The sequence below is a fragment of the Leptodactylus fuscus genome, chromosome 2 (genome assembly GCF_031893055.1).
Source record: "Leptodactylus fuscus isolate aLepFus1 chromosome 2, aLepFus1.hap2, whole genome shotgun sequence".
Lineage (NCBI taxonomy): Eukaryota > Metazoa > Chordata > Amphibia > Anura > Leptodactylidae > Leptodactylus > Leptodactylus fuscus.
The window spans coordinates 235801119-235825967 of NC_134266.1; the positions used below are offsets into that span (position 1 = coordinate 235801119).

At 43.2% G+C, this 24849-nt stretch overlaps 1 protein-coding gene across 1 annotated transcript in view; it reads right to left on the minus strand.

The window, feature by feature from the left end:
• VDR (vitamin D receptor) overlaps positions 1 to 21830 on the minus strand; it is a 137499-nt gene extending 115669 nt beyond the window's left edge. Inside the window, exon 1 of the mRNA XM_075265835.1 lies at positions 21706 to 21830. The gene's annotated coding sequence lies outside the window, so the exon portion shown is untranslated. The remainder of the gene's footprint in view (positions 1 to 21705) is intronic.
• Positions 21831 to 24849: the final 3019 nt, after the last annotated feature.

A 24849-nucleotide genomic window follows, 5' to 3' on the forward strand; every position in this document is an offset into this window, starting at 1 on the left:
AACTCCGTGAACTTTCACTTAAATGCGCTGCGGAAAGAACCGCAATGCATTCACGCCACTGTTCTTCCAACAGCGCTTTATCACTGCGTTTACGGCCCGTGGGGCCCCGGCCTAAAAGGGGTTTTCCAGGCTATAGATACTGATGAACTAAGATGGGTGCTAAAAGTAACACAAAGAACAGAGCTGGAAGCCCAGCTGAAATCCAGACATGTACGACATGGCAAAGGTTCAGAATCCAGGCGGTTGTCACCCTGTGGTACATACATGCAATCCTGGGCATTTAACCCTTTTCACGCCATAATCAATTGTGATGGTGACGTCAAAGGGGTTTGTCAATGTGTGTTGACACTCTCATTGCTTCTGCCTATAACACAATGGTCAAAATGGTATTTTCAAAAATATTTTTAAAACATTTTTAATAGCCTTTTTCCTCTATGTAAAAATTATAATTATGTAAAATAAATAAATAAATTTTAAAAAAAAGAACTATTAAAAATGACATAATTGGTATCACCAAGTCAATAATAACTGTATTATTCGGCATTAACTTAGACAGTGAATTTGCTGGGAGAAAAAAAACATTCCAGAATTGCCTAGTCACATATGTCGATGACACACATAATCCAGATTCGCCAGAGTGATGAGTGGACGACTAAATGGACTACCTCAGAATTTAGTCATGTTTGCCAAAATACATCAGACCCAAAGTACCTTTGTCCTTATGGAGTTATACAGGGGTGTCGCTATAGGGTGTGCAAAGGTGGCGACCATTGGAGATAAAAGATGGCCATATGCTTCAAAATACTCTGACGTTTCTACTTTTTGCTCAAACTACTGTAATTCATATAAATACCGCCTAACAAGGTCTCCTGTAAAAGTACAACTGATATATAAAGAATAAGTGCACTATACGGCATTTGTGCACATAACGTAGGAGGAATCAACATCCAGCCTTTAGCAGTTAATGATGAGAAGTGTAAAATGAGAGCGATGGTTTGGAAATTCAGACAATTTACTATAAGTACATCATCTCTATATATTTCTATAACACTGAATATCAAATGACAAATACACCAGTCAAACATTAGAATTACGAGCATCAAGCATGAAGAACAGAATACAGAAAATGGATCACATTTCAATACAATCTTTGATACTTGGATGATTTCATTTAGTTGACTTTAAAGATTGGTCTACTCTTCACATCCGAGAAATCAGAATATACTTATCAACATCCTTGTTTTGCACCCATGATACACTCTAGAAACCGCTGTAGTCCACTATATCTGCACCACGAACATCTGACTCTGGGTCTGAGAAATGCAAACATGGCAGAATAACCCGTGTCTCCCTTATACCCATGTTAAGCAGGGGAAGATGTATTTAATATTCTCTTAAATTTAGACCACATTATACTAGAGGAGAGCAGCAGAAGCAGCAGCAAATTTATCACAGGGTGCCCTAAGTGTGATATATTTATAATAGGCTAGACCAGGGTTAGGCAAACTTTGACACTCCAGCTGTTGTAAAACTACAACTCCCAGCATGCACACTGGTTCTAATGTTCTTGGAACTTCCATGGAAGTGAACAGAGCATGTTGGGAGTGGTAGTTTCACAGCAGCTGGAGTGCCGAAGGTTGCTGAGTTGAGTACTATTCAAAACGGCCGTTTCGAATAGCATGCACCCATGGGAATGAATGGAAGCGGCCGGCACGCAGACTTTGCCAGCGGCCGGCTGCTTAAGCCCCTGTGTGCCGGCTGCGTCCATTCATTCCTATGGGTGCGTGCTATTCGAAATGGGAGTTTCGAATAGTACTCGCTCATCTCTATTGCTGACCCCTGGGCTAGACAGTGCTGGAGACAGCCAAAGCTACATCCCATTCGGAATAAATGCAGTGGAGTACCCTGTCCAACAAGCTGCTCCATTCAGAACTGGCAGGGCTGTGGAGTCAGAAGGCCAAACCACCGACTCCTCTATTTTTCACAGCCTAAGGGTGCATTCACACTACGTTTCCTGAAGCTTATTCTGAACGTAAAACACGTTCAGAATAAGCAGCGTATAAAGCAGCTCCATTCATTTCTATGGGAGCCGGCATACGAGCGCTCTCCATAGAAATGAATGGGCTGCTTCTTTCACTGCGAGCAGTCCCATTGAAGTGAATGGGAAGTGCCGGCGTATACGGCAAGCTCTGCTCATGCCGAGCCGTACACGCCGGCACTTCCCATTCACTTCAATGGGACTGCTCGCAGTGAAAGAAGCAGCCCATTCATTTCTATGTTTTACGTTCAGAATAAGCTTCAGGAAACGTAGTGTGAATGCACCCTAAGGGTGCATTCACACTGAGTAAACGCTAGCTTATTTTGTAGAGTAAAATTACACTTGTAAATTTTGCTATCCCATTGACTTCAATGATATTTTTTTACAAGTGTAAAAATACGCCTGTAAAAAATACGCCTGTAAAAATACGCCTGTAAAATGTCATTGAAGTCAATGGGATAGCAAAATTTACAAGTGTAATTTTACTCTACAAAATAAGCTAGCGTTTACTCAGTGTGAATGCACCCTTAAATCTAACTTCTGCTCCAAGTCTTTCACAAGTGGTTGAGAGCCATGGTCGGACATAAACAGTAAATCCTGTAATTTACTAAATAAAAAAACCTGGGGATTGTATATCTACGAAATTAAATCATAACAAATTATGTATCTAGCTAACTATACAATAACAATAACTGTATAATATAGCTTAATATAATGGGTCATTTCATTTTGAAGGGTCGGAAACATTTTTCTGATTTCAACTCCACCCAAAACATGTCTTGTGCCTAATCACATAATACATTTGGTACAAGGCATGTTTATTTTTTGCAGCTTGAGTCTGAACTCTCGCACATTTTGCCTAGGTACTCTCTTCCACTATGTCCATAGGTATCCTAATAAACTAGAAAAAAATGTTTCCCTATAGTTGTCTCACTGAAGCACCAACTTTATGATCGATGCCTTTCAAGATTCTGGTTCTTCTGGAAATTTCACAGATCTGCCCGTAGTTGAGCAACAATCTATTTGGCTACAAGCTCTGGCAAAGCCACTACAAATGTTTTCTATGAATACACAAAGCACTTGTGAGCGCCTCCTAGTTTGTCATCTTCATGTAGAAGTGTCATTGTGCAGCTTCCGTGTACAAAAAATTGTCACGGCACTCTGATTTTTTTCTGTAAAAAGTGTTTATTCACAATTTGTTGTAAGGTGAAACGTTAACGATTTGGGAACTTGTCCCTTCATCAGGCATCAATTGTGGTGAAATACCATTGGTCCAGGACATGCGTGCAATCCTCACCACACACCACCGCTTCTTCCCATATTACCGTATGACGTCACCTGATTAGCCCACCCATCTCTGGACCAATGGTATTTTACCACAATTCATTTTTTTTTTTACATGGTTTCCACTCGGGAGTTGGTCAGTTCCTCGGTGATCGTGATCGGAGTCGAGTGCCACCCTGTAACCCATTTCCACAATTGTACAGCTTCCAAAGATCGGTCAGCCCAAGCAACAAGCGAAGTTTTGATGCCGGATGTGCTATTTAGACTCTGTAATGTCAGAAGGGGATTGACTTTAAAAAATTTCCTCATGAAAAGTCTCCCGCATTGTGCATTAATAGGTTCCTTTGCCATCTTGTTCTGCTTCATAAAAGACCCACAGTCAACACTAGAGATCTGAGGAACAATACACTTGTCTTCCTACCGATATTGGCTTCCTTATCTGTCCTTGGACAAATGAATCCATTTTCTCAGCACCTGCATGTTCCTGCTTCTCGGCACATTCCTCACTGGTATTCTGTACATCTTTGCTGAGCCCTGTGGTGCTGAGTCACTGCTTGCACAGTAAATAATTGTACACTAAAGTCTACTGGAAAGACTTTGTTCCAGAGGAGAGAACTTGGTAGCCTGGACAGAACTTTGATACTCCAGCGCTCTCCAACAGCTTCCAACTCTGAGTTCCTCGCAAGCTCAAGAAGAGGAAGTGGAGGAGAGGAGGTATTGTGCTGGAACGCAAGACAAGTACCCATCCGCCTTGCCAGAAGGCGCACTCTCTGCATCCATTTTTTGTGTTTTCAGAATTTTCTAGATTGTCAGATTTGATTTTATTGAAATACGTTTATCACACAGAAAAATTTACAGTTACGAAAAAAAAAAAAAAGAAAAATTTACAGTTTTACGAACAAAACAAATTAAACATGTCATACCATTAGCAGGTTACTGTCCAACAATGAGGCGGTGAATCAGGACTGTGCAGGCCCATAGTTGAAGAAAGTACTCCAGAAAGTACTTATGTGCTCCAGAAAACAGAAGTACAAGTAGAGTACAAGTAAAAAAGTATAAAAAGTTGCAACTGCTATCACAAGTCACAATTTTTGCACAAACATTGTGACTTTTTAAGATTTGCACCCTGCACAAGGGAGGTTTGGGAGCCGTATAGTCATGGTGGGGGCAGGGACATCATCCCTATTAGATTGTTCATTGATGTGAAAAATCTATAAGAGCAAGGAGATGTCGCACATTTCTGTTTAGACACGTGATTTGTGTACCTTGTCATAAATTACAAGTGCATCTCAATAAATTAGAATATCATCAAAAAAAAAATTATTTTCTTTACTAATTAAATTGAAAAAGTGAAGCCCCATATATTATATTGAGTCATTACAAACAGAGTGAACTTTTTCAAGTGTTTCTTTCTGTTAATGCTGAAGATTGTGGTTTACAGCCAAGGAAAACCCAAAAGTCATCTCAGAAAATTAGAATTATTAACCCAAAACAGCTGCAAAGGCTTCCTAAGCGTTCAAAAAGGTCACTTAGGGTAAGTTCACACGGCGATTTTTGGTCTGGAACCTGAGGTGGAGGCCACCTCAGGTTCTAGACCAAAAGCCGGGTAACCGCGACTGAAAGCCGATGCACTGTACTGGCATCCAGCCACGCACTCCACTCCGGATTAGACCCAATGAATGGGCCTAGTCCGGAGGAGGGAGTGTCTTCAGGCCGAATCGCAAGGCGACTTGGCCTGAAGAATGAGCACCTCGCTTGTCGGCTCCTGGAAAAAACTCCTGAGCAGCTCCCATTGATTTCAATGGGATCCGTCTTTTTGCTCACAAGCAACTGGGATAACTGCAGCCTTGATAGGATACTTAGCAAAAGGCCATTCAAAAATTTGGGGGAGATTCACAAGGAGTGGACTGCTGTTGGGGTCAGTGCTTCAAGAGCCACCAAATACAGATGTATACAGGATATGGGGCTGCAAATGTCACATTCCATGTGTCAAGCCACTCATGACCAATAGACAACGCCAGAAGTGTCTTACATGGGCCAAGGAGAGAAAGAACTGGACTGTTGCTCAGTGGTCAAAGGTGTTTTCAGATGAAAGTAAATTTTGCATTTAACTTGGAAATCACGATCCCAGAGTCTGGAGGAAGAGCGGAGAGGCGGCTGCACACAATCCAGGCTGCTTGAGGTCTAGTGAGAGGTTTCCACAATCGGTGATGGTTTGGGGAGCCATGTCATCTGCAGGTGGAGGTCCACTGTGTTTCATCAAAACCACAGTCAATCCAGCCATCTACCAAGAAATTCTAGAGCACTTCATGCTTACCTCTGCCCACAAGTTTTTTGGAGATGGAATTTTCATTTTCCAACAGCACTAGGTCCCTGTCCACCCTGCCAAAAGTACCAAAACCTGGTTTACTAACCACAGTATCACTGTGCTTGACTGGCCAGCAAACTCGCCTGACCCTAACCCCATAGAGAATCTATAGGTTATTATTAAGAGGAAGACGAGAGACCCCAGACCCAACAATGCAGACGAGCTGAAGGCTGCTATCATATAACCTGGGCTTCCATAACACATGCTCTGCAGTGCCACAGGCTGATCCTTCCATACCACATTGCCACAGTCATTCATGCCAAAGGAGCCCCCACCGAGTATTGAGGGCATTTACTGGACAGACTGTACTTTTCATTTGGCCAACATTTCTGTGTTAAATAATCTTTTTACAGTTATTCTTATATAATATTCTAATTTTCTGAGATAATGACTTTTGGGTTTTCCTTGGCTGTAAGCCAGAATCATCAACATGAACAGAAATAAGAGTTTCACTTTTCAATTGAATTATTAAAAAAATAACTTTTTGATGATATTCTAATTTATTCACTTGTATGTATATATATATTTTTAAATACCATGGGGAGGGCATTGAAAGGGTATCACTTCCAAGGTCCCGTAATCTATCACATCCACCAATTAGAAGAAATCTAAAATTATGGCCTAGACATATTGCCCATGAGGCCATCGTGTTGTATGGGGTCATACAGGAAGGATGTAATACAAATAAAAAAGAATATAATGGTGCCTAACAATGGCATATTAATATGCACATATGTTGTGGACCATAACAGGGAATTAGGGTCCACAACATATGATTAGGAACCATCTATAATTTTTCATCCTCTATCTACCAGGAATTTTTGACCAGACTAGTGCCCTTCTTAGGTAATATGGACATGGTGACTACTACAATGTGGCCATCAAATGACAGATGGATATAATTCCATTATATGGCAAATGGAAAATGTCTTTAAAAAGCCCTAAGAATATGTGTATATAGTGTACACTATGATGTGTAGCTAAGGGCTAGTTCACACAGGGCAAAATGGTCAGGATTTGGATGTGGAATCTGTGTCAAAATCCTGCCGCCTCCCATTGAATTCAATGGGTGCTGGTCATTTTCTTTTTCCGCTCGCTGATTTAGCCGCGGCGTCCGCCTCGCGACACCACACTCCAGACTAGGCCCATTCATTTGGACCTAATCCGGAGCGGAAAGCCACAAAGGAATGTGTTTATGCGGAACCCTGTGTGAACTACTCCTTAGGAAGGCATCTTTCCTAGTGTAAAATTCTTATGGGCTGAGATTTTAAAAGTAATGTTTTCTATCGATTTATTTTGTATTCAGACAGGCTTGCAAAGTGATTCAGGAGTGTACGAAGGTTAGGGAGAGTGTTAGGTAAAGTGTGAGAAGTATGTCATCCACAAGTGTAGCTTAAATTGAATGTCCTTGACTTTAATACTGTGTACATCTGTGTGTGGATGAATAGCAGCCAACAGAATAAATACACAGAGTAAATAGGAGGGGGAAGAGGGGGCAGCCCTAGCCAGTGACATTCTTCATTTCAATGAGCTGGGAACAAATATGGAGTATCATATTTTTGGGACTATAAGACGCACTAAGGTTTTAGAGGAGGAAAATAGGGGGGAAAAAATTGAAGCAAAAAAATTTGTAAAATATTTAATAACATAATAATATGTATTTATTTTATTTATTTATTTTATTTATTTATATGTATGTATTTCACCAATGTAAATAGAACTGGGGGTTTTCGGACACAGGGATACCAAATGTATATGTGTTTCAACAGTAATGTTTTTGTTTTATATGTATTCTAGGGATAATTTTGAACTTGCAATCATTTGATTGCAAGTCCCATAGACTGCAATACAATTGTATTGCAGTCTATGGGAGATGCTCAATATTACTATTGAGGCTGGTCAGGGGAGGTTCCCGCGTGGCACAGTAACAGGTCGGCCGCTCTTGCAGATCGATTGCCATAGCTATTGGGTCTCCTGTACAGCAGAGACTCGGTCGCTATGGCAATTGCTCTGCAGGAGAGGCCGCCATCTTTAAGACCCCCCCCACCCGGTCCGGTCCTCTTTCCTTCACATGTCTTCAGAGCGCCCTGCGCCCCCCGCCTGCCTAGACTAGTATTGTAGAGATGTAGGGAGTAGGCAGGGCTTGGTGCAGCTGTAGAGTGTGGGCGGGGAGACCTGAGTGCATCACTCACATCTCCCCTCCCAGTACCCGCCCACACTCTCCTAAGCCCCGCCTTATCTATAATACTAGTCTAGGGAGGCGGGAGCGGGGCGCTCTGAAGCCACATGAAGGACAGAGGACCAGACCAGCAGAGGGCAGCGGCAGCAGGTAAGTTGAGCGAAGTTCATGAGTAGATAGATATTACTGTACATAGACAAGTCAATGTATAGTAGTATCTATCTACTCGTGAACTTGCCTCGTCGTCCTGCTGCATTCGGACGATAAGACGCACCCCCATTTTCCTCCCATATTTGTGCGTCTTATAGTTCGAAAAATACGGTAACTTATTGCTAGTGGTTGAATTGGGGTCGGACTATAAATTGATCGAAGTTCTATGAAATAAATCAGAGAAACCAATTTAATGTAGCCAATATAAAAGACCCTACAGGTGGTTAAATGTCTTTTTGGCGTCGAAAGTCAGAAGTTTTCTTGAGCCAAAGTCAGGAGTGCATTGAACAAAACGGAGAAGGTCCCACGTAGTGTCCTGCAGCAAAAAAAGCGCTGTGGCAAAAACCGCGGCAGCAACACATCGCAGCTTTTCCTGCAGTGTCCTGCACAGGTTTACTCTACAGACTTTCTCCTTCAATTATACCTAAAGGGAAACCGCTGCCATTTCCGTAAGTAGAATTGACATGCTGCGATTTCCAAAACCACAACAGGTTTGGAATTCGTATCGTGTCCACTGTGCATATTTTACCGCTGTGTGGGGATGGGATTCACTATTTTTCCGCAGCATTTACACCACTTGGGGCCCTGAGGTATAGGAGCTTCCTAGATACTTCCCATTCCTTCTGTAACCACTACAGCAAAATCCGCAATACAAAAACACTGCGTTTCTACAACGTGGCGCCTCAGCCTTACATAGGGCCTCAGGGTGAGTTCACACATTGGAAAATGAAAAGGAATTGGAGACGGACATCCACCTCAGATTCTTGTACATATTCTGCCCCCTCCAGCGGACTGCTGAGACTGAACAGGCCCAGATCGACCTAATCGATTGTCTCGAGCCAGCGACTAGGTGACTGAATCAGCTGCCGAATCCTCAGCAAGCGGGGAGCTTATTTTTTTTTTCAGCCTCCTATTCTGATATACAATGGGAGGCAGAATCACAGCAGAAGGCGTCGCTGGTTTTAGAAAATCAAAATCAGCAACAGATTCTTCTGTGTGAACATACCCTTACACCCCGAGTAACCATATGAAGAATCCAATAGTGATCCAGTGTGTTTCATCCCAGTCCTTTGTTTAGTTTCTGATAATATCTCTTACTAAACTAGACTAGATGAAGTAAACAGAGTTGTACGCTAGTAACAGGTACTACTCATATATCTGCTATCATCCCCTTCCTTCTCCTCACGACAAGCCTTCCATGTTAATCTGGAAGTGTAAAACAATATTTCTATGCTCAGCACGGATTACAGGGTATTGGTTCCTCAATGAACTCTATAGTAGTGTTATGATGTTCAGCGGCAAAAAAGCACTGCAGGAAAAACCACAAAGACAACAGATTTGGAAATCGTAGCGAGTCCACTGTGCATATTTTTCCCTAGAATCCTCTCCACTCTGCTCTGACTGTAAAAAGCCGCTTTTTTTCCACACCGTTTCTGCCACAGTCAAACCATAGCATTTACACCACGTGGGGCACCGGCCTTAGGATAAGGCCCCACGTAGTGAAACACGGGAAAAAAGGAGCGTTTCTGCAAAAGTAAAAATGCAGCGTTCAGCCCTCAGTGTTCTTATAAAGGGCTTTCACACCTTATCCTTCATTTCTTACCTCAGCCAGTAACAAGGTTATCAGTGCATTCAGTTCTAACTGAATCTAGCTGCAATTGCTGTCAATGCAGACGTCCTATTTAACTACTGTAGGGAAGGTAGATCGGTAGAAGCAATGGTGCGGACCCAAACAGTCAGAGGCAGCGACACAAATCTTGTAGTAAACAGGTTTATTTAAGAAAAAAAGCAAAATAAACCTTTATGTCAGGCACAAAAAAATGAGCAAAATAAAATACAGCCTTAACTTCAGGCAAAATAATATCAAACCATAATCCTGCTCGTCTGAGCGCTAACTAAACAGAAAATACTAACTGTACATGTGGCTTACTGCCAGCCACACAAAATAAACGAAAAAAACACTGTACCGTACACAAGACTTTCAGTATCAGGACAGACCCAGTCACTTCCTCTCCTCTCAGGATCTGCCATGAAGTGCAGGCTCTGCAGCCTTTTATGGCCCTACACCTGGGGCTGAAGCCTACTCCAGACCCACCCTGGACCACCCATACGTCAAGAATCTGGGGCTGATATGGCAGGCCTCCAGCACTTTGCCTTTCACCTTCTCGCACCCCTTTGTGACGACTTCTTTTAGGCCTTGATGGGCAAACTATTTTATCATTTTTCCCTCATTACATAACAAGTCCTGTAGCTTTTATTTTTCTGTCAATGTAACAGTATGACAACATGTTTTTCGCAGGACAAGTGGTGATGTTTAATGGCACTATTTTGGGGTAGAAATTCCTCATTGATTAACTTTTAACTCTTTCTGAGAAGCAATAGAAAAAAAAATAATTTAATTATTGCCTGTTTATACTATAAATTTTGCATCATTCATGGCGCAGCTTAAATAACTCGATGAATTTATTCACTGGGTCGATACAATTTTTTCTAATTTTGCAAAGTAAACATATTTTTTCATCACTGCTTTTCAGGACCCATAACTTAATAATATTTTTTGTCAGGATTGTGCAAGGGTTTATTTTTTGCAGGAAGACCTGAAGTTCTTATTGCCATGATTTTTGATCGCTTTTTATAATGCTTTCTCTATGGCCGACAATACTGGTCTTTTTTTTAAGACTTATTTTATGCTCTTCACTGTGCTGATGAAATATCATTACAATTGTATTGTTTGGGTACTTACAGAGCCGGTATTAGTCAATATATGTGTTATGCTTTGTTTTTATTAAAAGAATTATATATATATTTTTTTAGCTTTGTTGCTATTCTTTTGTCTCTCGTAGGAGATTGCTTTTACCTATGTATTGCAATGCATTATACTAATAGACATTCTATTAGGCTGTGACTAATACTAAGGCAGCCCTGGAGGCTTTCACTAGGCCCCTAGCTGCCATTTAAAGGCCTCGAACCCTTACAATGTCGTTTGTAGGGATGCTGATGCTTCCAGGAGGGAACCCCCGCCCTCCAAATCCCCACATATGACGAGGCCACACTTGACTCTAAGCAGTTAAACTCCAATCCCAGGTATTAGGAGCAGGTTCCCGACTCTCATACCTGAGCATCCGGGAGACCCTACATTATTCTGTTGCAACTGACACAGAAAGTCAATTGCAGCGGTCCCATTAGTGACCGACGTAGAAAGTCTATACACAAGTCACTACTGGGTTAAGGCTTGTCTTCTATTGAAGAATATGGTAGACAAATTAAAGGGAATCTGTCATCCTGAAAAAACTGTATATCACCATGCTCAGCTCCTCCTGCTCGATAACATGCTATTAGCCCAAGGGAGTATCAGCCATTTGTGCCAGAAAAAGTGGGTCCAAGGATCCCAAGGGGCCCATGGCAACCCAAATCTCTCAAAAACTTCACATCCTCAGGCACATGCGGTTTTATATACTGAATTCAGTGCACTGTTAGCTTTCCTGTTACGTGCCCTCGGGTTGGAGATATCAGTACCGTTAGTTTTGGCACCAATCTTTGCCCACCATCAGAAGGGCGTTCCTGACAGTCTAGCTGGGCTGTGAGGAACGAACTCCCCCCACAGTGCAAGTCTCTTGAATTCAGTGCAGTCGGCTTTCTAGTGGTATATAAAACCACATGTGCCCGAGAACATGAAATATCCTCTTTAAGCTATACTTCCCAGTATGAATATTAGCTCTGCTGTTCTAAGAACTCCCAAAGAATTGACTACAACACGTAACAGCTCACAACTCCTCTCGCATGTCTGTCTACCACTCTATCCATGCTCTCCGTTCTGCCAGTGCTCTATGAATAACATTCTCCATCCTGAACCTTCAATCTCCAAGACTTTGGCAATCTCGGTGCCAGGAAAATTATTTATTATTCGATATAGAAATGAGCTGTTCAGTGCACCCAAGAAGTGGCCCAGTCTGGCTTCCACAAATCTGCACCTTCCGCACCTGTCAATCTTATGTTAGAGGAGAGTGCTGGGTGGTGAAAATGGATGCCCTGGCAGACAGGGCAACGCCAGGGGGGGCTCTGAACAGCTGAAGTTCATTTTCTTTGACAGTAAGATTGCACTATGGCAAGGTAGGGTCACTATAGCACTATTAGCCCTAGAACATCATATAAGTGGCGGAAATACCCTGTGTTTTACAGTCCCAGCAAAGTGAATGAGATTTTGTTTAAAGGGGTTTCCGGGACTGTTCACTTTGAGAGCTATCTTTAGGACAGGTCATCAATTGAAGATCGGTATGGGTCCGACACCCGGGACCCACCGCAGACCAGCGGTTTGAAGCAGGCGCTTTGTGTTCATTGGTCACATGGTCTGATTGTAGCTCGATTGCATGGGATAAGCTCTGATACTAAGCACAGCCGCCACACAAATGTCCCGGGCTGTGCTTGGTTAGTACAGAAGAGGCTTCAGTGCCAATGTAAGCAGTTCATCGGCCCGGGGGTGTGCGGTCAGAAAAGCGTATGTTTTTGAAAAATGCAGCCTTTTCATTTTACTTGAGGAAATGCTGAATTTTCCCCACAGATGTATATGAGAGAGGGGAGCAAAAAAAAATTGCTACAATTTAGCGATGACTAGAGCCTGTGTCACTTATACTGAGACATGATAGCGCTTGTGATAAACTTGTGATATTCAGTGAAAAATAGATTTCACAGACCACAGTCACAAGGTAGCTAGTCATGCTTACATCCACTAGCCAGTAGATCTGGTGTATATATATATATATATATATATATATATATATATATATATATATATATATATATGGATAGATAGAAAATGAGACCGGAAAGTCTAAAGATGCAGCAGATGTACCACAGCGGCTCTCGCCTGCATCACAGACTAGCGCGTTTCTAGACACTATTGTCTAACTTTACACCACCTATTGTTTGGCTCACTTTAGTCCACTTACTGTTGGTCCATTTTACGCCACGTTGAACACTACCTAACTTTGTCGTATTATATGGCAGGTCATCTATCTTGCAGCATAGCCAACCTCTGAGGCTCTATTCAGATAACCTATGTACAAAACAGTGAAAAACCTAACTTTTGTTTTGCACCTGTGGGCCTCTCGATATAACAAATACCTCAATTTGAGTTTATTGAACAATCAATAAAAATGGGTAAAAATAGGACATTTCCCAATTTTTGGCGGTTCATTAAAATGGACCATCAAAAAAATCAGCCGCGTAAATAGCCCCAGATAAATTCAATGCAGCCGTGTGATGGCCATTAAAAATAAACCATCACACGGCCATGACAATTGTTCATGTGAACAGAGCTTTAACCTAAAACACATAATAGATGTGATGTAGGACAATGTGTGTCAGTTTTTTTGGTTTGGGCTTTTTTATGGTTTAAGCTCTATTCACAATTTTTTATCAGACTTCACAATTCAATGTCTGTGAATAGGAGGCTATTCAGAGACCGTCAAAATATAGGCCATGTCCTATTTTTGTCCGTTTTTACGACCCCTTGATACGCTCAAAGGTATGGGTTGCAAGACGGGCGTAAAAAATTAGAAGTTTTCACGGCCGTTTTGCACCTCAGTTGTTCAGGGCCTGTTCACACGGAGTAAATGCGCATGTATTTTGGCAAAATACACGTGTAAAAAATACACGTCTAAAAATAAGACTCCCATTGACTTCAATGACATTTTTTTTACACGTGTAAAAAAACACGACAAAATACACATCAAAATACACGTCAAAATACGTGTAAAATGCCATTGAAGTCAATGGGAGTCTTATTTTTACACGTGTATTTTGCCAAAATAAACGTGAATTTACTCCATGTGAACGGGATAAACTCTAATATCCACTTTAAGTAAAAAGAGATATAATGTAGGTCTCTGCAGGAATATGTATTGCAGAAATCTACATAGGCAGGAATTTTTAATAGACTTCAAGCAAAAAAAAAAAAAAAAAGAGAGACAAAAACTAGCGTAAATAAGTGAGGCAAGAGCGCAGGCGGCACAAAGCATTTAACATCTCAAGCACTGACATAAAGTGTGACCACATTGTGAATAGTGTAACTAAAGTCAATGAAGCAGTTAATAAGCATCTGTCACACCTCAGTATATATAGCCTTCTATGTAAAGAATCATTCTTATATACGGCAAGTCTATAATCCTTTAGATTGTGAAGAATGGGGCTTAGAGTCGAAAGACCTGCGCAGTCCCTTTACCCAATAATCACACCGCCGCATTAATTTCATTGTTTGTGAATGGGGCACGTCACGCTCTATGTTTGTCCATTTTCACTAAACCCTCCATACATTACAATGTATTAGGAAGCAGGGGACATGTTTGCCCCTCAGGTGCATAACGGCTTGAAAAATGGACGCTTTACACCTTGCTCATGTGAATGTAGGCTTACTCAGGGCGATGGAGTCGGAAAAAGTTATCGACTCCAGATGCAAAATAAAATGATTTTTTTAAAAATTATATTATCTATTTTTAATGATATTATTATGGAAACGTTGGAGTCGGTCGTTAGGGAACAGGAGGATTACAGTGTTCTATAATACATTTGCCACAACTAAGAACTAACCAGTATCCAAGTGGCAAATCCTGACATAACAGCAGGTAAGCAATGCTCAAAGGCACCGACTTACCTGTACTGCTTGCCTCAGCTTTCAGACGTGTTTACACACAGAGATTATAGATGATATCTACCACATTTATAGATCTTTATTACACGTCCACAGTCTAAATGAGTGAAACCATCAACTAAATGTGATAAAAGCAATACTGCAACTGTTTACACATTAACAAATCCGTGCCGCTATCTCTTCCCATTCTGTACGCATTAAAGACATGAAGGGACAAAGCTCCATACCTTTCCTCCTATTGTGGGGGTCCCAGCAGTCGGACCCTAACTCATTTAAAGAGGACCTTTCACCATATCTGGGCACTTGCAGTGTTATATACTGCCGGAAAGCTGACAGTGCGCTGAGTTCAGCACACTGTCGGCTTTCCTGATCTGTGCCCGGTGTGAAGAGCTTACGGTCGGGTACCGTAGCTCTTCTATGGTCAGAAGGGCGTTTCTGACCATTAGCCAGGAACGTCCTTCTGCCTCGCGGCGCCTATCGCACTGTGCTGTGGAGCGGGGAGGAACGCCCCCTCCCGCTCCTGATAATGCTCGTCTATGGACGAGCGCTGTGAGCAGAGAGAGGGGGTATTCCTCCCCGCTCACACTGTGCAGCGCGATAGGCGCCGCAAGGCAGAAGGACGTCTCTGGCTAATGGTCAGAAACGCCCTTCTGACCATAGAAGAGCTACGGTACCGGACCGTAAGCTCTTCACACCGGGCACAGATCGGGAAAGCCGACAGTGTGCTGAACTCAGCGCACTGTCAGCTTTCCGGCAGTATATAACACTGCATGTGCCCAGATATGGTGAAAGGTCCTCTTTAAGTGTTATTTGTGGGAAGACCTTTACAAAGTGCCTTCAGAACTTTGCTACAAAGTTGTGACAAATAGCAGAGACGTAGCAATATAAATAGGGGTCTATGGTGATCCCACGGTCTTGGGGGGTAACAACTACAGAAGAGGACTTCTAAATACAGAGTTGTGATGTGTAAGAGGTCAAATGTCAGGTATGCTATACATGTGCGGGCTGCCTTATACATGCCAGTCCTGATACCCTATACACGGAGCTGACAAAAGACCTACAGTCCTACAAGTCTACAGTATCCCATATTGTATAGGAACCATCTTACCTATGCATTTTGTTTCTCTTATTACATATCGCCCAAAGTGGGACACCTATAGTTTACCAGGAGGGGGATGTGTTTGTATGTCTATACGCTTGCTGATTCATACATGTCAGTATCCAAAATAAAGAGCAAAGAGGAATGGAGGGACTTGCGTCAAAAGTAGGACTGTCCCTCTGTAAGAGGGGCGCGTGGAAGGTATTAGTATCTGACATGAGAATATATATATATTAATATTCTATAAGTCTCTATGGCATAAAAGTAACATTATCGTGAAGGGGTGCAGACAAATATTACCAGATGTGTCCCCAGCCTGAGAGGTTTAATATGTTTAGACAATTCTCTATCAGCTAAATGTATGTTGTATATGTAGTTTTCTCCTCTATCCTGGAAATGGCCACAGTGTATCACTATAGGTAAAATACTAGGACTACCCTGGACTATTGTTTTAAATGAGAGCCCATACACATTATAAAAGTCATCAGAATCTGCTGATTCAATGGAACTTGCTATCTAATGGCTATATACGGGTGGCATGACTCTTCCTTGTCAGCTAATATCAGGGAACAGAAGGATTGGGTATGTTAGTTTTCAACATGCTTAAAGATTCTAGTCCTTAGGATCTGTTAATAGGTCCTGTTCCACTGATTCCGGGACAGTTGGAATTTTCTCTCTAGCCCTTGTCATTCCTGAGAACAAGTGCAGGTAGTTTTGGTGCCTGATGTGCTATGTAAGCTCTATAATGTCAGAAGGGCGGGGTCAGGCAGGGGGTGTAATTCAGAGCTCCAATCAGAGGCAGCCAGTGTCAGAGCTCAGAATCACATCCCTTGTCTGCTCCTGCCTGACACCGCCCACCTAACAGTGCAGGGTCGAAATAGCATATCAGGGACTAAAGATAACAGCACCTATTGCTCAGGAAGGGTGGGAGCTAGAGAAAAAATTCCAATAGTGCCAGAATCAGTGGAGCAGCACCTATTACTTGATGAGCAGGACTTGTTGAGCTAGGTGAAAGGTCCTCTTTAATGGGGACCTGTCACTACCTCCACCAAGTCCAGCTTTTTGCATCCATTAATAGGCACCACGCCTCACATTCTGGCACAATTGGATTTGTTTTCTATGGCCCCCACTGTTCCTGAGCAATAGGTGCTCTTATCTTTGGTGAAGTTGGTGAAAGGTCCTCCAGTTTTACCTACAAACAGCTTCACTGAAGCTGCTTCCCAATGCAACCCTTGCAGTGGTGAAATGAAATTTTCAGCATCTGTCGGTAGTAATATCTCCACGTCAGGCTCCGCCTCCAGTGCACTTGCAGGTTGATTTGTATATCTACGCAAATTTGATCATTTCTGCAATGCTTCATCAGTTTTTGACTACATAGGTAAATTTCTGTATAAAACCCCCTACATGGCACTATTACTGGTTTCAGAGGCAGTTTGGATCTGATAGACCCTCTTTAAAGGAAGTCTGTCCCCGGAAGAGTAGCCATCGAACTATAGGCATAGACATATAACTGGGACTCACATGAATAGAAAACTTTTTTCTGCTTTCTGATTGACCCCTCTTTTCCTGATATGCTAATGAGCTGTTTGGTGCAACAAGGACATCACAATTGCTCTCATTGCACGGAAGAGTTACCTCACTGCTATAAGTGACAGGGACATGCAGCGTACATGTCAATCATAGTAGGGGGGACTGGGTGCTGTTAAGCATAGTGGTGTGATGTGATCAAATGATGATGCCCTCGTTGCACCAAACAACTCTGACATATCAGGGAAATAGTTAATATCTTTGCAATGGAGGCATCAAAAGGGATTTAATTCATGCCAGCCGTGACTTTGCATTTAGTCCCACAGAAAGTGTCCTGGTGACATAGTCCCTATAAGACATCCTAAACTAATATAAACCCAAAATCAGACCCCTTCAACAAACAAATCCCAGACCCCCTAAATACAGACCACAGTCCAGACTACCCCTGAATAAAGCCCCAAACCAAAAACCCTATATAAATACAGACACTTCAGAGTCCCTGAAATAATACAGACCCCAGATAAGAATCCTTCATACAGACCCTAGATCCACTAAGAACCAAAAAAACAAATAAGACTTCTCCTTAGCCCTCCAATAATCTCAAATCACATAACACCAAAAGAAGACTTCACTGTGGGTTCACCGTTTTTTATATCTCCCAGGTAAAGAACCAACCCAAAAAAAAGAACCAGGAGGGGTGAAAAATTCACAAATTTCCTTATTATTTGCAAGGTGAAATATCTGAATACTTCTAGAGCACTAGTACTTATACCGGTGGGAAATATGACAAAGAAATATTTCTCTTTTTTCCTGAGAAAAGAACTGAAAATAAACTTGCTTGTAAAACAATGTGAATGAATACACTCACCGGCCACTTTATTAGGTACACCATGCTAGTAACGGGTTGGACCCCCTTTTGCCTTCAGAACTGCCTCAATTCTTCGTGGCATAGATTCAACAAGGTGCTGGAAGCATTCCTCAGAGATTTTGGTCCATATTGACATGATGGCATCACACAGTTGCCGCAGATTTGTCGGCTGCACATCCATGATGCGAATCTCCCGTTCCACCACATCCCAAAGATGCTCCTCTATTGGATTGAGATCTGGTGACTGTGGAGGCCATTGGAGTACAGTGAACTCATTGTCATGTTCAAGAAACCAGTCTGAGATGATTCCAGCTTTATGACATGGCGCATTATCCTGCTGAAAGTAGCCATCAGATGTTGGGTACATTGTGGTCATAAAGGGATGGACATGGTCAGCAACAATACTCAGGTAGGCTTTGGCGTTGCAACGATGCTCAATTGGTACCAAGGGGCCCAAAGAGTGCCAAGAAAATATTCCCCACACCATGACACCACCACCACCAGCCTGAACCGTTGATACAAGGCAGGATGGATCCATGCTTTCATGTTGTTGACGCCAAATTCTGACCCTACCATCCGAATGTCGCAGCAGAAATCGAGACTCATCAGACCAGGCAACGTTTTTCCAATCTTCAATTGTCCAATTTCGATGAGCTTGTGCAAATTGTAGCCTCAGTTTCCTGTTCTTAGCTGAAAGGAGTGGCACCCGGTGTGGTCTTCTGCTGCTGTAGCCCATCTGCCTCAAAGTTCGACGTACTGTGCGTTCAGAGATGCTCTTCTGGCTACCTTGGTTGTAACGGGTGGCTATTTGAGTCACTGTTGCCTTTCTATCAGCTCGAACCAGTCTGGCCATTCTCCTCTGACCTCTGGCATCAACAACGCATTTCCGCCCACAGAACTGCCGCTCACTGGATGTTTTTTCTTTTTCGGACCATTCTCTGTAAACCCTAGATATGGTTGTGTGTGAAAATCCCAGTAGATCAGCAGTTTCTGAAATACTCAGACCAGCCCTTCTGGCACCAACAACCATGCCACGTTCAAAGGCACCCAAATCACCTTTCTTCCCCATACTGATGCTCGGTTTGAACTGCAGGAGATTGTCTTGACCATGTCTACATGCCTAAATGCACTGAGTTGCCGCCATGTGATTGGCTGATTAGAAATTAAGTGTTAACGAGCAGTTGGACAGGTGTACCTAATAAAGTGGCCGGTGAGTGTAGAATGACATAATAATTCTTTGGAACTAACCACACAGGTTTTTAGTGATCACCCATTACAGGGGTTGTGAAACCACTTTCATTTTATTAAAAACAGGCTAAGAAAGGTGTAAAATAATAATAATAATAATAATAATAATAATAATAATGATGATGATGATGAAAAAATAAGAAGAAGAATAGAGATACTTATGATGCCCCACCAGTCCTATTCCAGAACCAGGGATGTGAAGTCAGAGTCCAGGAGTTGCTGTTAGAAAAAGTTATCTACTCCGACCTCAAAACAAAATGATCATTTGCTAATGTATAATACACAGTTATTGATATTGTTATACTGAACTAGATACATAGTTTATTACTTTTGTACTTTAATAGGAAGTCAGTCACTATCATTTTTTGTGAATTAGAGGAGCTTTGCAGCTTTTCTCTGACTATGGCTGTCATTAATGAAGGAGCAGGAGTCAGATCCTGAGCTTTAGTCTGCTGACCACAGCCCTGCCCTCATGTGTCCTCTCTGGTGTCCACTTTCTGGTACCTCTAGACACACAGGAAATGTTACTCAGCCATTTGGTGGCCATTTAGTGGCTGAGATGGGTCACCGCTGTGGCCAGTAATTGGCTAAACGGTCACTTCCTGTGTGTAGAGGGGGAACAAAATTAGACACCGGCGAGGAACGCCGTATTGTATGGGAATGGTGGGCTTGTAGTGAAGTAACTATCACTTGTCTTATTATTTACACTATTTTTAGGGGGTGTTCACACTACCGTCAATGTCTGCCCTTTGTGAGTCTGTGGAAAAGCCAAAAAAAGTGCATAGGGACGGCTTGCCGGTGGTCAGTTTAAAAACCAATTCATTTCAATGGGTTTTTAAAGCAAACCGCCAGTGTACATATTCAGCCTCTCCGCTGTGAAATCTTATATTTTTGGACACAAAGTAAGACATGCAGGACTTTGTATTCGTACATAAAGACCGGATTCACAGCAGAGAGGCTGAATACGGACACCGGCGGTTTGCTTTAAAAACCCATTGAAATGAATTGGTTTTTAAACTGACCACCAGCAAGCCGTCCCTATGCAGTTTTGCCTGGTTTTTCCACGGTCTTGAAAAAAGGCGGACAGCGGCGCTAGTGTGAACACCCCCCTAAGCCTGTATTAATACACCTTATTGGTTAGACAACCCTTCAAAGTCTCCTGGCCGCTTCATTGCCACCCACTGATCTTGGAGCAATGGCATTCATGTGACAGCCAATCAATTTCCTCAGTAGTGATCCGTGCACGTACAGTGGCTACAGAGGCTAGTGAGTGGCTAGTGTAGTCAAGTGAATGATGTACGCATGGGACGTTATCCCTGAAGGATGGGGACCACTGGAGACTTATTTTTTTTACCATTTAGGCAACTTTCTGAAAATCTTGAACAACCCCCTTCAGACAAATATAGACCACACAACCCCTAAATACAAAACTACCCAACTACACACCCCAATACCAGACTATACCCAAAACCAGATGTGCACATTTTCCCAATTCACCCTCCGCTCTACCCCAGGCTTACTTAGCACTAGAGCGGACATCGGGACACTGTCCATGGTCCATGTCATTGCCCAGTAGCCATAGGTAGAACGGAGATAGGGAGATAGCAAAATGATCACAGCACCCGAAAAATGTGCCTGCTCTTACAAGAGTCCAAGATTTCTCCCCTTTCTCAGGGGTCTATTGGGCAGTCCAGAAGAATCGGCAGCTATATACTTTCATCTCTAGAAATGTCGCCGATATGTATTTATGTTCTGACGCATAAGACAAAAATATTCGGAGTTTTCGGACTATCTTTTGAATGAAGTGCCCAATAAATAGTAGTCACAGGGTGTCATCTATACGGAGAGGGCTCGGGGACGAGATCTATCCTCAGTAATAGAAGCGTCCAGACCATCTGTACAATACGCACATGGGTGAGGGATACATGAATATGCAAGCCATAGGCAGGGTGACGGGAACTCATTGTAATATGGAAGAAATGGAAGATAAATACTGAATATACAATTACTCCCACCAGGCACAACACGCTGAAGGTGACACTCACAGCAATACATGGTCTCAGCACACAGACAGCCACATACAACCTTTGCTCATAGGAAGAAGTGACTGTCAATAACAGCAAAGTGTTTGTGAGCAAGTATAGTAGAGCCCGGGCATGTGAGGGGCGCAGTCAGTCCGTCAGTCAGTCCGTCAGTCAGGCTATGGCTGTCACACACTGGCTGTAAGTTAGTCAGTACCTTGTAAGTGGACACCACGTCCGCAGCCCAGTCTGTACACGCAGCTTCCAGTCAGAGGAACTGGGGAAAAACACAGCGAAGGACGTAACAAGTTTCCCCAGCCGGGCTGTGGGGAGAGGGGAATGTCCCGGCAGTGGGAGGAGAGGAGCTGACGAGGTGGGGACGTCCTTCCCCAGTCAGTGCCCCATTCACAGGCTACACTGTCACAAGCACAGGGGCGGGACCGGACATGTTAACCCTTATTTCGTCTCAAGACATGACTTGCTCAAGGTGTTATTTGTGAAATACTGAAGTGTATGGCACTAGCACTACCATGATATGGACTGACAGGACTTCAGCTATACATGTACACACAGCCCTATGTACACACACCCATACATGTACACACTACACTGCCCACCACAATGGCAGGACTTCACACTACATGTACACATTACACTGCCTACCACAATGGCAGGACTTCAGCCTACATGTACACACAGCCATACATGTACACACAGCCCTACATGTACACACAGCCATACATGTATATACTACACTGCCTACCACAATGGCAGGACTTCAGCCCTACATGTACACACAGCCATACATGTACACACTACACTGCCTACCACAATGGCAGGACTTCAGCCCTTCATGTACACACTACACAGCCATACATGTACACACTACACTGCCTACCACAATGGCAGGACTTCAGCCCTACATGTACATGTACACACTACACTGCCTACCACAATGGCAGGACTTCAGCACTACATGTACACACTACACTGCCAACCACAATGGCAGGACTTCAACACTACATGTACACGTGGCCATACATGTACACACTACGCTGCCAACCACAATGGTAGAACTTCAGCCTAACATGTATGTCCTACACTGCCAGCCACAATGGCAGGACTTCAGCACTACATGTACACACTACACTGCCAACCACAATGTCCTGGGGTCTCCACATATATAAGCCCTGGATCACATCTGCGTTCAGTATTACGTTTGGGAAGTCCGCTTGGTGACACACACCCCCGAACGGAACACTGAGCGCATGAAAAAGCGGTGAACAATGATAGCACTCGGACCCCATAGACAATAATGGGGTCTGTGTGTTTTGCGTGCGGTGTCCGCACGAATCATACGGAGAGAAAAGTACTTGCCGGAGCAATCACGGGCACAGCGCGAGGAACAAGTTCAGCAACGAGACAGTTTAAGAGCTGCCAAAACACTGGAGCAGACAAACCACCGACGGCAGCAATTTGCTGAATATAGGCAGATCATCGACGCCAACAACACGCAGACAAAGTCGCGGGAAGAGGCTAGTATATATATATATATATATATATATATATATATATATATATATATATACTAGAGGGAGGACCCGGCTTCGCACGGGTATATTACATTTTATGTTTGTGTACTGGCCCCATAAGAATTGTCCAATTTTGCACTGGTGTATTTTGTATGTGGTTTGTGTGTATGTCCATAAGCGTCATGTGATTATGTGTATCTCATTTTGGATGTCAGTGAAAAACCTGTGATCAGTTGTTATGGATACCTGGAGTAAAGCTGTATCTAATCCTTCCCCGTGTAGTACTGTGTTTAGATGCAAGTGTCTAATCCTTGTTGGTGTGGTACTTTGTGCAGATGCACATATCTAATCCTCCCCATGTGATATTGTGTGAAGAGGCGCATATCTAATCCTCCAGTAAGTGAAACTGTGTGCAGACGCGCGTATCTAATGACTCTGGTGTGTGGTACTGTGTGCAGATGCACGTATCTAATCCTCCCCCATGTGGAACTGTGTGCTGAGACGCGTATCTAATTCTCTGGCATGTGGTACTGTATGCAGAGGCCTGTATCTAATCCTCCCGTGTGGTACTGTGTTCAGATGCACGTATCTAATCCTCCCCTGTGTGGTATTGTGTGAAGAGGCGCGTATCTAATCCTCCCCCGTGTGATACTGTGTGCTGAGACGCGTATCTAATTCTCTGGCTTGTGGTACTGTGTGCAGAGGCATGTATCTAATCCTCCAAAGTGTGATACTGTGTGCACACACATATCTAATCCTCCCCTGTGTGGTACTGTGTGAAGAGTCGCGTATCTAATCCTACTGCATGTGGTACTGTGTGCAGATGCGTGTATCCAATTCTATGGCGTGTACAACTGTGTGCAGACGCACGTATCTAATCCTCTGGAGTGTGGAACTGTGTGTAGACGTGTGTATCTAATCCTACTGCATGTGGTACTGTGTGCAGATGCGTGTATCCAGTTCTATGGCGTGTACAACTGTGTGCAGACGCACATATCTAATCCTCTGGAGTGTGGAACTGTGTGTAGATGCGCGTATCTAATTCTACGGCATGTGGTACTGTGTGCAGACGCGCGTATCTAATCCTCCCCCATGTAGTACTGTGTGTAGACGCGCGTATCTAATCCTACGGCATGTGGTACTGTGTGCAGACGCGTGTATCTAATCCTATGGCGTGTACAACTGTGTGAAGACACGTGTATCTAATCCTCCCCTGTGTGGTATTGTGTGAAGAGGTGCGTATCTAATCCTACAGTGTGTGGAACTGTGTGTAGAAGCATGTATCCAATCCCCCGGCATGTGGTACTGTGTGCAGACGTGCGTATATAATCCTATGGCATGTGGTACTGTGTGTAGACGTGCGTATCTAATCCTCCCCCATGTGGTACTGTGTGCTGAGACGTGTCTCTAATTCTCTGGCTTGTGGTACTGTGTGCAGAGGCATGTATCTAATCCTCCAAAGTGTGGTACTGTGTGTAGACGCGCATATCTAATTCTACGGCATGTGGTACTGTGTGCAGACGCGCGTATCTAATCCTCTGGAGTGTGGAACTGTGTGTAGACGCATGTATCTAATCCTAAGGCATGTGGTACTCTGTGCAGATGCGTGTATCTAATCCTATGGCGTGTACAAATGTGTGCAGACGCGCGTATCTAATCCTCTGGAGTGTGGAACTGTGTTTAGATGCCTGTATCTAATCCTTCGGTATGTGGAACCGTGTGCAGATGTACGTATCAAATCCATCAGTGTGTGGAACTGTGTGCAGAAGTGCGTATTTAATTCTCTGGTTTGTGGGACTCTGTGCAGACGTGTGTATCTAATCCTCTGG